The sequence below is a fragment of the Pelecanus crispus genome, chromosome 7, assembly GCF_030463565.1.
Source record: "Pelecanus crispus isolate bPelCri1 chromosome 7, bPelCri1.pri, whole genome shotgun sequence".
Classification (NCBI taxonomy): domain Eukaryota; kingdom Metazoa; phylum Chordata; class Aves; order Pelecaniformes; family Pelecanidae; genus Pelecanus; species Pelecanus crispus.
Window position 1 is genome coordinate 39,849,219 of NC_134649.1, and position 15,368 is coordinate 39,864,586.

At 42.4% G+C, this 15,368-nt stretch overlaps 1 protein-coding gene across 8 annotated transcripts in view; it reads left to right on the top strand.

Moving 5' to 3' along the window:
* Positions 1-724: 724 nt before the first annotated feature.
* The window catches only part of SLC6A6 (solute carrier family 6 member 6), a 100,247-nt gene continuing 85,603 nt past the window's right edge, over positions 725-15,368 (top strand). For 4 of the 8 annotated variants that reach the window (XM_075713429.1, XM_075713432.1, XM_075713433.1 and 1 more), the window contains exons 1-2: positions 725-871; positions 2,944-3,027. The gene's annotated coding sequence lies outside the window, so the exon portion shown is untranslated. Of the gene's footprint in view, positions 872-2,943; positions 3,028-7,507; positions 7,569-9,169; positions 9,220-10,120; positions 10,282-14,567; positions 14,584-15,368 lie in introns of those variants that run through there. The other 4 variants (XM_075713435.1, XM_075713437.1, XM_075713436.1 and 1 more) reach the window with 3 other exon arrangements.

A 15,368-nucleotide genomic window follows, 5' to 3' on the forward strand; every position in this document is an offset into this window, starting at 1 on the left:
GCAAAGAAGTCTTTTTCTTGTCTCTTTTTTCCAAAGGTAAATATGTGCGAAGCCCTTTAAATCATCTGAAGTGCATCGTGGTTATGACTAAGAGATAAGGAGGGATTTGTCTGTCTGACAAACTTCCCCTTTGTTTTTAGAGAAGGTTGGTATTTTCAGAAGTGATAAAATACCACAGAGTGCAAAATGCAGGGCGTAGTGTAAATTGGAGTTCTGCCAGTTCATGGGCTGAGCAAAAACTGTTGAAATGCAAGATGCTTCAAGGCCCAGCTCTGTTCCCCACACAAGAAAAGCCTCCAGTGATGTCACTAAGAAAGCTCTCAGTCTCCAGCCCACAAAAGATCAATGTAATTCCTACTACAAAGTCAATAGGAATTTTGCTGTTAGGACAACTAATGTTCTTAGTCATCTTTATACTGGTCCATATCATCTGCCCATCAGAATTAATGGTGTTTGTTTAAAAAATTGAGGGAGGGAGAGAGGAAAAAGACAGGAGAAACCAGAGTAAAATGCCCCGAGCCTGTGTTGAGCCTCTGGGCAGGGCACAAAGTGAATCTGAAATAATGTCATTTCTAAACAAGCCATGGGTAGAAGTAGAAACTTCTGGGTTTCTATCTGGGTGATAAGAGCCCACCAGTGCAGTCAACTCAAGCACCATTAAAGGTGATAGCCAGCAGAGCCTGCAAAGCTCGTTCAGTGCATGGTGCAAGGCCCTGATAGTGCCAATAATGCTGCGCAAGCTAGTTTTGCTTTAATATTTTTGATAAGGCTTTGTAAAGATAAGGGACTGGCTCACGTGCAGCTGTACTGAAGCATTGCAGGAGATCTGCCTACTTGGGACTGCTTTTAAGGCTGGGGGTGAAGGGACAAGGTAAGAGGCTGTCTGTGTTCCCTATGGTGTTTCCTATAGTGGGGTCTATTTTCTAAGCCTTTGCTGGGGCACCACTGTGTTGAAATACTAATTTAAATACTAAGAAAACTGTGGCAGTTTAGGGCAGAATAGGATATTTGCAGGTGGATAATTAGCTAACTGGATAATGATGATCTCCTGTTATATGCAGCCAAAAACTTGGTTTGGTACAGGATTTAGGGCAAGATACAACGTATTGAGATTTGACATACTGAAAATTCTGTAGATCTGTAGATCTGTCCAGGAAAGTGTAAAGAAGATAATCCCAAAGACCCCAAGAAAATTTAAAAAACACTTAAGATCAGAAAATGAAACCCACAGAAAAAAGAAGACACATTAAAGGCAGCAGCATTGCAGCCCTGTACGTCATATAAAATGAATGCAGTTCATCGTGCTGAATCGTTCATGCACAGACCATATATGTTCAGTTCTTGACAAAGTAATCTCTTTACAAAGCTACATAATGCGGCAGAGTCAGCTAAGAATGAGTTATAAACAAAGAAGCTATTCAGCTGTCAAAGCAATTTTCAGCTATATTGAAACAGAATAGGATGGGACGGATTCTGCTGAGCGCTGTCCCGGGAAGCCGGTGGTATTACATGTGTGCAAATCGCGTGGTGAGAGGGAGTGCGTGCGTGCACGGGCAGCCGCCCACGCAAACACATGTACACACACGTGCACAGGGTAATCGCCCATCGCCTTCCTCGGCTCATGTTAGAAATTGCAAAGTGCGTATTTAAATTGCATTTTCTGTCTGCACTTGGGGACGTCACCAAGTTCTGTCCATTCTGATGACGTGTTTTATTTCCATAGAAACCAATGTACTTTGGAGAGGGAAAAGCAGAAGGAGATGGAGAAAAGCAGAAAAATCAAGCAGAATAAGAGAAGTGTGTGGTGTGAATAGATCATTTGGGTTGTGGGGCTTACGCCTTAAGGTGGCGAGATGCCTTATTTATTGGTCACTCCAGAATAATTCAAATCCATTCAAATGTATGTCAATTAAATGAATGCGGCATCCTGTTTCTTCATATATACTATCCACCATCAGATGGACTGTCTCTGCACTAGAGAGGCCAGGCTTCCAGCGTGCTTTCTGCTGACACATGACTTTTGCTGTTTGCTATGTCTCTGGTGTCATTAGCAGGTGTTTCCTATCTTCATCCCCAAACTGGGGAAGGAGGCAGGGCCTGGGAAACTACAGATTTCAACTAGGGTTCAGCGAAATACCTGTCAAGTCTCCCATAAAAAGCTGTGTATGATCTGTACCTCCCAAGGGGTAGGCGGGGCAGGGAGAGGCATGCTGGAGCTATTCTATGATTTTTTCCTTCTTAAAACAGCCAGCTTGCCATTGAATCATTTAATCACTAATTAAAAATCCTGGATAAAACAAGCTGCCTACAGCTTTCTGGCAAACATCCCACTGACTTCAGTAGGGCCAAGAGTTTACCCTTTCCTTGACTGCAGAGCTTGTTTGTTGTCACTTCTTTTTCTTTAGCTGTTCTATGTGTTTTACACCAGATTTTTTCTCTTAACTGCATGTTTTCTTTTCCTTTTCTGAGATATCTCACTTGAGCTCCAGAATATAGGCTGTTAAGAGGTAGTCCATGACCAGGCTAGCTGTGTTTCATGCATGTCCTTTTCTGCTGTGGCCTAGGAGAGGACAAGGAATAGATGTGAGGGCAGTAGGAATTTCGGCAGCTAAAGGCCTCCTTGAGCACCTCTGCTCCGGCAGGCATCTCGATTTGCAAGTCCCTGTTGCCAGAGCTACGTGGTACTTACGGGGTCCCTCAGCTGGTATGTGACCAGCTGGAAAAAGGATGGACCACTGTAGCCTAGAGCATCAGCTGTTTCACCACCCAGGGCTGAATGCCAGGAGGAGAAACAGAATCCTATATGTGTGTAGCCTTTATGTGTGAATGCTGTTGGTAACAGACCGAAATTCCCCGTCTGTCTGTGCATATTCTTTGGTACGTGTTTCTCCTGTCTTCCCTTTTTGTATTTACTGGTCATATGCTCTGTAATTTTGCTTTCAGAGTCTGCCTTAGAGGAGACCTATGCCATTTTTGCCTGGAGCTGAATAACTCTAAGATGCACCCCCGCTGGCTGCTTGCTTGAAGGTAGGGATGTGTCAACAAACCCTACTTCCCAGGAGCTTTTTGGCAGAGTGCACTCGACTTCCTGCTGTATTCTTCATGAGAAGCTACTTTTGGTCACACACAGGCCATGTAGGAGGGACCTGAGGCAACAAAAATTGCCAGGACCTACTGCATTCTTCAAAGCTTAGGGACAGCAAACACCCTAATGCCTTACCATCATATTGGGTGGCAAAACCCAGAGCGGTTGCCTGTAGTGGTGATGTGCTTCGAGCCCATACTGTTTAATTTATCTTTATGCACCCAAATCCATGATATCTGACAGTCCTGATAGTCTCATTTGCTGGTTCACTGACAAATTATAAGAATACAAAGAAACTATGTGAAGGGACATACGATTTTCCTGATCAGCTCTAATCTTGGTTGTTTTCCTTGGTTTTAAACATTGAATTTTACAAGTTATATGTTAAATGCTCTGCTTCGGTTCTTTGTATCCAGACAGAAAGAAGCAGTTTGTAAAAAATGTGCTTTGTGAGTAATGTAGAATTTTTCTCCTCTGGGGAATCCATGAGTGAGGATTTTTGCTATATATTTATGAGACCCCTTGCAGATCTTTAGACTAGGCTCTCAGATGTTCATCCTCTTGGACTTTTTATTGCTAACAGTTATTCTACTTTTCATGGTGAGCTCTCAGAACAGTGTAGAGGGCTGAGTTTGAACTCCAGGCAAATCTTACATCACCGTTGGTTTGCAACTGGGCTCCACACAGGACTCAGCAAGATTTCGTTCAGCATTTTCTACAGTGTTGGTTGCAATTCGCTGGGGGTGCAGTGAAAATTACTTTTGGCTTTAATTTTCTGTATTAGTTTAGTCTGTGATTTGCTTGCTCCAGAGGCTAGATACTGTCTTTGATACTACATCATTCTGTAAAGCAACACTGAGTGCAAGAGTGAGTGACAGAACATCTCTCATGTGCTACTCCTGATTCATCACACGTACTTCTGTGAGGTGATGAAATACCTCAGTCACGTCAAAACTGTGCTCATTTCTAGATAGCAGCTAATATCTAAATACTAGATATTACATGACAAGTTTGAAGGCCAGAAGGTAATGTTCAGGGGTGATGTCTGTGCTCAAAAAGTAATCTTCCGGAAGCCACTGTAACTTTATGTGTGAGCGAGGAGTATTTGCATGACTGTAAGCTCAGGAGTAGGCTGTTATTCAAGTGCAAGGATGAATGAGAAGGATTAAAAAAATCTTTTAAAAAGTCTGTGCAACCCAAGTGTACTGTTTATCATCTTATTGTACCAAAACAAAATTTGTGATGTACTTCGACTTGGGATTTTCCAGAGTCATCGACGTAGTGCTGGTTTTCATCATTTCTTGTCTTGCTGTTTCCTGACTTCCCTTCCCAGGCTTTGGGATTTTTATCCTAATTTTCCTCTTTTGCTTTTAATGAAATAACAAAATTAGCTTTTTGACCTCAGAGCCTTCTCCCAACGTAGGGGATTCCTTAGAAATGTTATAGCTGAAGTATTTATAATAATAAGGCTTTGTTGCTGGAACCTCTGAATGCCAAGAATCTGAAAGAGGTAACTGAACCAGCAAGTTCTGGAAATATTTCCTAGATAGAAACTCAGGAGGAAGAAGAAGAGCAGGGGAACACCAGCAATGTAATTGTATAACTGAGCATGTCATTTTCAGCAAAAGATTTTCCTTGTCAAGTTTAGTATTTTTTTCTTTTGACAAATTGCTTGTGTAGAAATGGAAGGTTTTCAGTCTCTGCGCTGTTCCAAATTTTAAGCTTTTTGTTTTCTTCATGTGGTTATTTTTTTGACATCACTTAGTGGCGATGAGTCCGTGTTCACATGGCATGATTGGTCAGCTCAGTCATGCTTAATGACTTAAGCCTTATAAACTACATTTGACTCAGAAAGGTATCATTTGGTTGTTGGAAGGAGAGTGCCGCATTACTCAAAGTCAGTGAAAGTTACATCTAATCAAAAAGTTTTGTCATGGTAGGATTCAACAAGACTCAAACAGTTCCTTGTACTTGTGCTCGTTTGCTTTCCAGGGCTGAATCTTGCATTAAGTGTATTTTTTTTGAGAATGACAGCCATAAGTAAATTTTTAGTCACATGGCTATTGTCAAAAGCAACTGAAATTGAATGCAAGGGAAGATCCATCTGATAATGATCCAATATATTCACAAATATTTTCTCATTATTTCTTTACCACTTGTCAGCTATCCCTTCTTTTCATCTATTCCCTTTTATTTCTTCTTGGTTTTGTGTTTTGATGATGCCTGTTTTGTTCCCAGGACTAATCCCTGAATTTATAGTAGATGGTTTTGAATATTCATGAATCTATGTATACAAATGTAGATACATAAATGGTTGCTTTTTTATCTGGGTTGATTTATTTTACTAAACAAGAGAGCAAACCTGGATACTGAAGTTGCAGGCATGTTTGTGATCAGTCAATCTGTGCAGTTGCACCAAGCGACCTTATATTTCATGCTGTGATGCACCACTTGAGGCTTGGCCTGAGTTCTTACGGGATGATGGTTGCCTAACATTACAATGGTGAGATGTTTCCCTTCTCCTAAGAGAATCTGGGGTATATTCATTGATTGGTTTTGTTAAATAGTTCTGGTTTTCCCCAAGTTCTTTATCACTGGGTAGCTCTTTCATCAAAAACCTAGTGCCATCTCCCAAGGCATTACCTCTGTAGTATCTGGCAGTTAGATTAAAAGCAGGTTACAGCGCAACTTGTTTTGTATGAACATTTGTAAGCCAGCTGCTGAGAGAAGTTTCCGTGAACATACAAAACCTGTGAGTTACACGTTGTGTTTCATCAGGAGGTGTTTTAGTTAAAGAATTGCCAGAGATAATACAAAAAATAATCCTGGTTATAATGTAATCCTGATACAAATGCATAACTTCTTTTTGGCAAATGAAGTGTTTGGCATCAGCAAGTATCTACATTTGCATTGTTTTTAAAATTCTGTGTGTGCTAGAAAGTAGGCTGAATTATTTCCTACATGGCCAGACTGTTCCTAAGAAAAGATGTATCACAGAGTAAAAATGCAGAAACATTCTGTTTCAAATGATGCTACATGATCAATACAATTACGCTAGGGTTTTACTGGATGTCGAGAGCACATCTTTCATTGTCTTTACATAGGTTACACCTCAATTTTGTTTATGTTTTATTTCAGAGCTTTCTAATTTTCTATTGTATCAGCAGTTGCATGAGCTACCTTTCCTTGAGCTCCTGCTTTGACATATTCCTATCCTTCCATGTTCTTAAAAGATTTTTTTCTCTGTGCACAAGAAAAAGTGACAGAATTTACTGTTGGTTATCTCATTACACTCTGATGCTCTCTATCTTAGATCAAATCACTAAGTAAATATAAATAACATTTATATGTCATACCTCTTTGTAACTGTATATGCTTGTTACTTTTACTTTCCTGGTGCTTGAGTGAGGAGAAATCACAAAACATGTAGAGAATGCTGGTGTATGTGAAAAAACTTGCATGGGCCTTGATTCCAGGAAGAACATAGACACGTGCTGATACACAGCTCCTTATCTGAAAAATACTTAAGAGAGTGTTTCTTAAATGAGAGTGCTTCTCTGAAACTGAGCATTTGGTTACTGGGTTGTTTGTATTTTTTTTAATATTTCAACACCCTGCTGATAGTGTTGTGAAATCCTTGCTGGGCCTTAGCCAATTAACTGAATAAACTTTTACTTGCTTAATGATTTTATAACTCTTCTATGTGAGATAAACTTGCCATTTGTTCATTTAACTTCTCTCCTGCATTTTATGTATGAATACTACCGAATCTCACAGAGACTACAAGTCTTTGAGACTTAAGTTCTTGCAAAGTTATCAAATACAGCAATCGGAACACGTTTGGACACTTAACAAAGTTCTCATAATGTTTTTCACTTATATTTTTAGTATTATTAAAGATAATTACTGTTGTATCATTAAATACATTGAGCTTTCTTATATTCTGTAATGTAATTTTCCACTTTCATATTTACATTTATTAGTACACATTCCGTTTAAAGTCATATTTCATTGCTCAATGTGTGACATACTTCAGAGAACTGAGATCTTCCAAATCTGCATCCCATAAACTGTCTGCAAAATAGTCCTTCTTTCTAATGGCCAACCAGCCCCTAAAATTCAGCTGAAAGGTTAAGATCAGAAGCATGATAATGTCACTGAAGACATCAAATTACTGAGTAGGATTTCTTTAATTACAAAAGGATTGAATAGGAACAAAAAATATTCCCTACACACTGCAGACTTTCTTGCTCTGTGATTGTTGGTATTATATTTCATGTGTTCAAGTATTCGAGTAATGGATACAAAATTGGAAGCAGGAGAAAAGGTATAGAAATTATACCTGGAGGCAGTGAGAGAATGGGAGAATTCTCATTCAGTACCAGTGAAATAAATTTCTGTCCACAGGGCATAGGCATTGAGAGGAAAATAACTTCTATGAAACCAAGGGCTGTAACAGCCTAATTTTGTTCTCTGGACCCAGGTAAATTTCATCCTAACACAATAAATAAATACATAATATAAAGTGCGATGCTATTTCCTGATTCATGATCTTGTTCCACTCCAAATAAATATATATCATGCTGGAATTGTAATAATACAGGCTTAGTACATATAGACGGAATTGCATCCAGCTATGCAGCTATGAAGAAAATGTACCAAAAGGGAATGATTTAGGGGAGAATGAAATTCTCCTTTAGACTCAGTGATGATTCAGCTGTGTCTTCCCCTGGAAGATGGTCCTTCTCATGAATAGACATTTTTACGTTTTCTTTCTCGAGCCAAAAGAAAAAGAAGAAAAAAATCCTACTGGTACATAAACAAATTTCAGGTATTTAGCTATATATTATCATTATGCTATAAGCTGAAAAGCCACTTTAACAATTAGAAAGTTCAGCAAAATAATTTAATATAAAATCACTATATAATAATATGTAACAATGTTAGCTATATATGTATTTGTAATAGTATAAAACTGTTTTCTCTTTTCTTTGCACTCTGTGTCACCTGAAAATGTTTCTTCAAGCTCAGGAACTCTTTGGAGCCCATATTTGTCAAATATTATAGGAATAGGAGAAGGAATAATAACGGCAATAAATGGTTTAATTATTACTACAATTATCATTGCTGTTCTTACTATGAATATCATTTGCTGTAACACCTGCGATGTGGCTGGCAATTTTCAGACACTTCAGTGCTTTCCCTTTGTTCTACAGAGTTCATAATCCAAGGACAGAAGTTGGGGAAGAAAATATTAACAAGCAATTAATGAAAAATGTGTCCATAAACCAGCAAGGTCCCTTATAGCAATAGAAGCATGCTCTTAGGAAGGTTTATATAGAAGGGACTTAGCAGATGAGGCCTGGGTGGCTGGACAGGGCTTAGGGTTTGGACCATGGTGTGATGGCCTGGAGCACAGATGGAGCGTGGTGCCATGAAACATGGGTCTCGGAGCAGGCAGCTGGAAGCCTCTCAAGGCAAGACTGTGGCAGCGAGTGCACAGAAGGAGCACCAGAGCTTTGAAGGCTAAAATTTGCTCCATGAAGGATGGGAGGCTGGTTGAGGAGTTCAAAACCTCAATAGGGGGAGATCTTCATGAGCCTTTGTCAGCAGGGATATGCTCTGAGATGACAGCAGTGGGGCAACTGTGGTGTAAATCTATCTAGCTATATAGATTTCAGCACCACCCGGCGGAGAATTTGGCTAGCAGCTTACAAATCCCCAATGTTTCACACACTGGAGTACAAAACAACTGTTCTTTCAGACTATTGTGTAATTGTGAATCCTTAGCCTCTGCTTGAGGACAACTCAGCTACCTTGTCAAGGAACTGGAACAAAACTGAGCATCTCAGGTGACTTAGTTATATGACATGGAAAACAAATTCCCTCTGCCAGCATATTGTGGGCAGTCCTTTGCACATCCCTAGGGAGCTGTTTGGTGCCATGGCCTGAGTTTCTCCCCATAGAAAGGCCAGATCTGTAAAATCGCTCCTTACCCAGCCTTAAATCCCATTCAAATTTCAGGAGGATTGTGCTGAAAGGACGATTTTCACCCTTGATGGCTGAATCACTGTAACATCTGTGTTGAGTTATGGTACAGCTCAAACACTGAGGGAAGAGGATGAAGATAAGAAGTAAGTGGCCAATACCTCTTTAAGAATCCACAAGAGCAAAGTAATAAAAAAGAAATACAATAACTCAGATAATAAAAACATTATCTTATAGATTTCTTACAAACTTTGCCTTGGGGAGGCCACCTGGCTTGTGTTTTACTGACACAGCTGTTCAGGCTTTTTTTTCCCTTTGCTACATAAAAAATAGAGGAATCTGAACAGCTGTTTGGGTTAATTTTTTTAATGTCTTCAGTAAGTAAAAATAAAGGCAAATGACATGAATAAGCAATGTGAAACTGCCTCCAAAGATGCTTTAAAAACTTTCCACAATAATTCCTGGACCTCATCCACAGCAAATAAAGTTCTGTTGCCCATGGAAGAAGCTGAGCTAGAAGGGCAAGTGGGGCATTTCCACTCACTTGCTGACCAGGTGTAGCCTTAGCTGTCCAGCATCTCTACTCTTCATGTAGGAAAGACTCACATCAGGGCAAATTGGCAAACTCATTTGTATTGGAATCAGTCCACGGTAATCCCATTGACTTCACTGAAGTCACTTAAAATTCCCATAACTGAAACTAAAAAAAAAAAAAAAAATCAACCCCAAACCTAGTTTTGCTTAAAACCATCCATAATCAGTTCCATTGCCTTCCAGGGAGCTAATCCTTAAAGAGGTAGTTGAAGGGAGAAAGTGAACAGAGCAGGTCAGCATGTCTGGATAGACATCATTTCCCAATGAAAAATATCATTTTTTGCAATTTTCAAAATCACGGTGTTTCAGGGGAGTGAAGGAGTCAGTGCTGATTAGTGCTGCCCCTCCCGACACACAGCACACTAATAACATCCCAGCAGATTGATAAAGAGTGTGGTTTAACTGGGTGATGGAATGAAACAAGTGGGAGTTGTTTTGCTTTTTGTTGCCCAGTGTTTCACACACCTCTAGCGGCAAACCCTCTTCGTTGCCAAGACAACCCCGAAGAAATACGAAATCCAGAACAATACCCTGTGTACAAGAAACCTCGTATTCTTTAGTGCACGCGTTCATTTTGAATGTCAAGAGAAACACTGCCCTCCACGTCAATCCAGGTAAGTCCAGGTAAAGGTATAGGTGATGTCTGTAAGATTATGGTGGCTTGCATTTATAGATTGTCTTTTGTCCTGATGGCTGTCAAAGCTTGAGGGCCGGGACTGAGAGCCTGAGCAACGTTATTCCTGCAGTGCAGCATTACCTATAGCTGGCCAGACAGTACCAGGAGGATTCCTGAGGGCTGTCATGAAAATAAGTCGGGGCTGGGGTGCTGACTGTTCTCCCCAGCCTGTGCTGCATGTGAAGGTGTCTGCAGCAAGCAGGGAACGCCAGGCTGTGATGATCTGCCTTTGCAGTGATTTCTAAAGATTTCTCAGGCAGCTGAATGCAAGGTAGTGCAGCCATAAAGGTCTCTTCACTCAGTAATTGGGATGGACTGAGTTGTGCTTGGTCTTTAGGTCAAAGGAAATATAAATGTGACTTAAGCCTCTTTACTTAAGGTCTTGGCTAAATGCAGGACAGTGGAAGGTCTGGAGCTTTGGGTTTGCTAATGCTTATTTATTTAACTCCAATGAATGTACATTGGACAAGGGTCCAGGAGATCAGAATAAACATCTTCAGAGGCTCTTAGGACATCCTCTTGCAGAGACTAGCCTCAGGAACTTTTCTGTTTCTCAGAGAAAGGCTATGTGCAGTTTGCAAATATAAACCTCACTTTTCCAAATTCTCTCCAGATCATCTTTAAGCTTCCCATTTTATTCCAAGTGGCAGATAACAAGTGTTAATTTTTCTCTGAAGAATGCTAGGAATACTGGTTTTACCACACTTGAAGCTGGCATTGACTTCCTCATTAGGAATGGCTGCACCTGTAGGAAGTCATTTAAGATCTCCACTCAGTTAAAGGTCTTCAATAAATAGGCGAGCAGCAGTTGGAGCAGGGGACACTGGATTCTGCATAGCAATGCATCCATTTTACTGTGCACCCAGTGTGAAGACAAATCCATTTTAGGCTGCCTTGGATCATAGCAGCATCCCAAAAGTAAGCAGGAGAAATGCCATCATCTTTTGCACTCTTTCGTTCTTTGGCTCTCTGCTCCCTTGGTTCTGTCCTTTTGTATCATCTACCTGTCAGGATGTTCCCAGTAGGAAACTTGGCAGCATTACGAGTGTATCCTGATGAACTTGGCCTTTACATGGGCAGGGATCCCTGGGGGACTGTAGCCTCCTCCCTTCTGCTCCACCCCTGTAACCACATCACGTTCCTCCTTTTGGAATTGTGTACTAGGATCCAACAACTCCAGGACTTCTGGCTCCAAAAGACAAGTAGGAAGCAGTAGTAGCTGGTAGTTTGGTGTAACAGGAGTACCAAACCAGCAGAACAAACCAGCTGGTGCTAAGGACTCCAGCTCTATACTATTGACACTTGGGGGTTTTAACCTGAGACTAGCACTAGCTTAGTCTTATAGACTGAGCTCTGAAACTGTGCCGCAGCATGAACCAGAGCCCAGTAAGTCAGGGATTCACTTCTGAAGCACGCTCCTGATCCAGATTAAGACACAGATGTAGATTAGCATTTTAGGAGCAGAGGATCCAACTAGCCAGTGCTGAAAAGCGAGTGTTGCATATTTGACCATCCTGGTGAGGCACTCTGAAGCACAGCTGGTTCTGCTTTGATGGCTCCATCAGCATGTCCAGAGCTTCAACCTTCCATTTATGTGACAGTCTCTCCCTGGCTGCGGGAGAAGGAGCCTTGTGAATGAGACGCGGGGCTGTACTTCAAACAGCGACCCTGGAAGCAACAGTTCTGCACTGTGCCTTGTTTGTCTCCCTGAAGAACAAACTCTACAGCACACTGAGAACCATCGCACCTCCATCCTATTAAAAGACACATCCCGTTAGAGTTTCAGGTGAGGCATCCCTGAGCTTAGGCCACTCTCTGCTCCTGTTTTAGCACCTTAGAAACAAATTGAAAACTTGCTTCTCAGGAACAACGGAGATATGTGAAAGAACTGCAATTTCTTAAACTGTTGAGTGGGAGTTGGAGCTATTATAGAACATCCCGTTCCAAAAGGAAACAAATGACAGTCTGATGCTGCCGGGTAGTAGTGACGTATGCGGCTGCAGCATGAGTCAGTCTATGTGAGATTCAGATACAGACCTAGAGGGAAAACATTTGTGGCAGCGGGACCAATCACATGCTCATAGATGGAATTACCTCAGCTCATTTTTCATGCGTGTGTTAATATATTTGCTGCACTTCTTAAGCAAAAGGCAAATAGCAGCACAGAGGAAAAAGTCTCATGTAGGAGCTGTTCTATCTGTCTCTTCTTGCAGCCTCTTGCTTCCCACCCACACTCCTGCACAGACGGTGATAATGTATCACGAGCCTTTTGGTATAGCACCGTTTCGTTCAGTAAAATGGAATGTGCTGTTGTTATTGTTGTTATTATTTATTATTTGGAATCCCAAAGCATGTCCCATTCCAAAGGCATAGGTCCATGAATGGGACAGTTAAGTGAATTATTAGGAAAATATTTTGTTTATCACTGAAGTGGTGTCTCGCTTTTAATAGTCTTCAGCTCAGTTGAATGCTTGCATTCATTTAAAAATGAAAACTGATGCCTAGGGATCCTTCTAAGGCCCTAAAGGAGTCTGTAGAGCTAATTCTCTGGTATGTGGGGGATGTGTAACGATGTATAAATTGTGAAATGAATTGGCTGTTTACTGGAAAGTTATGGTGATCTCGTGGATAATGTCAGTCTGAGATAAGAAACCCCAGCCATGGTTTGAGGACAAGGAAGCTTTAGTAGAAATACTACCTTGAGGTAGTCCCATCCCAGACTTTTTTCCCACCATTTTGCTCCAGCTCAGCTCTCTCCCATTTGTGCCCAAATAGCTCCTTGTGTGACTCTGCAGCAAGCTGCATTGGGAACTGATGGGGGTTAAAAACCATGAACAAAATGCCCTGTAAAATAGGAAGGATTTTGTTTTCTTCCTTTTTTTTTTTTGTTTTGTTTTTTTTTTGTTTTGCAGTTTATTTCAGCTGCATCAGTTCCCTGCCCAGCACAGCCCCCAGGAACAACTGCATTGGCCCAGCTGAAAGGCCCAAGTGCGTGGCAGAAGAGAAATGCTGGTAGGGGCTGATGGTGGGAACTCTGTGACAGTGTTGCCACCAAAATCTGCAAATCAGTAAACCGTAGCTGATAAAACATTGCCTCATTCAGCAGCAAAACAGAACAGCTGCTGTGCCTCCAGAAGGAGAAAAAAAAAGGGGGGGGGGGGGGGATGTTGTTTGGCTACAGAGTGTGTTTTCATCAGGGTTGGAGGACAAACTGGGGGAAGGATTTGGGTGCAGGGTACTGAAGTCTCATGGACAAAAAAGGCCTCAGAAAGCAATAGCAGCCATCAGGTGTTTCCCATCTCTCGTGCTGGAATCTCATAAACGTATTTGACCTTTTCATGGAGGTTTAGTCAAATCTAAAGCAGAACTGCAGGTCAGAGTTGTAGTCTAATGCTCAAACAGGACCGAAATAGTCAGCTCAGATCAATGATTCAGAGCAAAAGCAGAAGTTTCCTTGCACTGGAATGGAGAAGTCTGGTTTGTGCCTCTCTATATGCAATTGCCTTATTGACATTTTAGAGCAATAGAATCACAGAATCATAGAATCTCTTAGGTTGGAAAAGACCTTTAAGATCATCAAGTCCAACCATTAACCTAACACTACCAAGTCCACCACGAAACCAATTAAGGGTAGAGTAATATGTTAGACCGGGGGAGCTCCCCCAGCACCCTTCCCCAGTAGACATGGAGAGGACTTTGCGGGTGTAGCTTAAACCAAGTCCGTAGGCAAGCAAACCACTCTGGGACAGCTCTAATCTCCAGCAACACTAGCAGAAGCAAATGGGTAGAAAATGCTTCATTACACATTTTGCTTATAGCAAAGCCCTGGCAAACCAGGCTGGCTGCTCTTGCCACAGCAGAGAGAGGACTGGCTTGAAGCACGTGGGGTGCCTATCTCCTCAAAACGGCAAGCCCAGAGCTGGAGCAGTCTCCCCGAGTCATCATTATCTGCTGCATCCTTCCGTCTCCCCTCCTCTGCCCTGGCATGGGCACCCTCCCCTCTTATCACTGAGGTGGCAACGTTTTATTTGCACAGCTGAGCACTCTTGAGCTGACTCTGCATCCATCAAGGTCATAAAGTCATTCATCCCTTGCCCGAAATACCTGTAGTAGCCTCTGGTCAAAGCTACAGGACTGCACTGCTGCCAGTGTAGCTTGTGACACCAGAGGGATAACTTTCCTGTGGTACTACAAAGCAGCTTTCCTGGAAAAGGGAATGGTTTGCAGGTCTTGCAGAATGGTAAGTTTATGCCCATAAAGAGCTCTTATTTTAGTCTTAAAGCAGTCCTGAAAACCAGCCGCACCCTCTCTGTCCCGCTCTCAGATGAAGTGCCAACACCATCAAATAGAGAGGTGTTTGCAGCATGTGCCGGGTGGCTGGCGCAGGTAGCAACAGCCGGCAAGGCTTTAGCGTGCGGCACCACTCTGGGGATGCCGGGAGAGGGGTTGCCTACTAGCTGGTGTGAAAAGCAGGGCTGCTGCGGCTGCTCCTCCTCCGGCTCACTGGATGGCATCCCCCACAACAGATGACTTGCTGTAGCTGTCGGCCTGTGCTGAGCCGTGCTCGCGGCTCCTCGCTCTCTGTGACGAACAGTCCCAGCCGTTATACTCCGCACAAAGCTCCAAACAAATGCCGAGGGGCAGCCGGCATGCTCGGCCTCGCCAAGGGGGGCTTACGCGGGGGAACAGAGGGCTCTTCATGGGCCGCAGGAAAACACGAGCTGCGTGGGAGGCGGCGCGGGAGGGCGTCGCTCCAGGAGGGAATGAGACAAAGGTGCTGGAATGACCCTGGGAGCTTGGGGGGGGGCCACACCTCGGCCCCCAGCACCAAGGGTTGGAAGGAGGTCACCTCCTATTTGGATTTCTTCCCTCGGGTTGTTTTGAACAATTCTGCCCTTGTTTTAAGAAAGGATTGGGGCGGGGGAAGAATGGTTTTATTTTAGAGGAATTCCCTGTGACTTGAGTTGCCTGAATTAGTCAGGAGCGGAGGAGATATGGAGCAGAGGAGGATGGTACCTGTCCAGA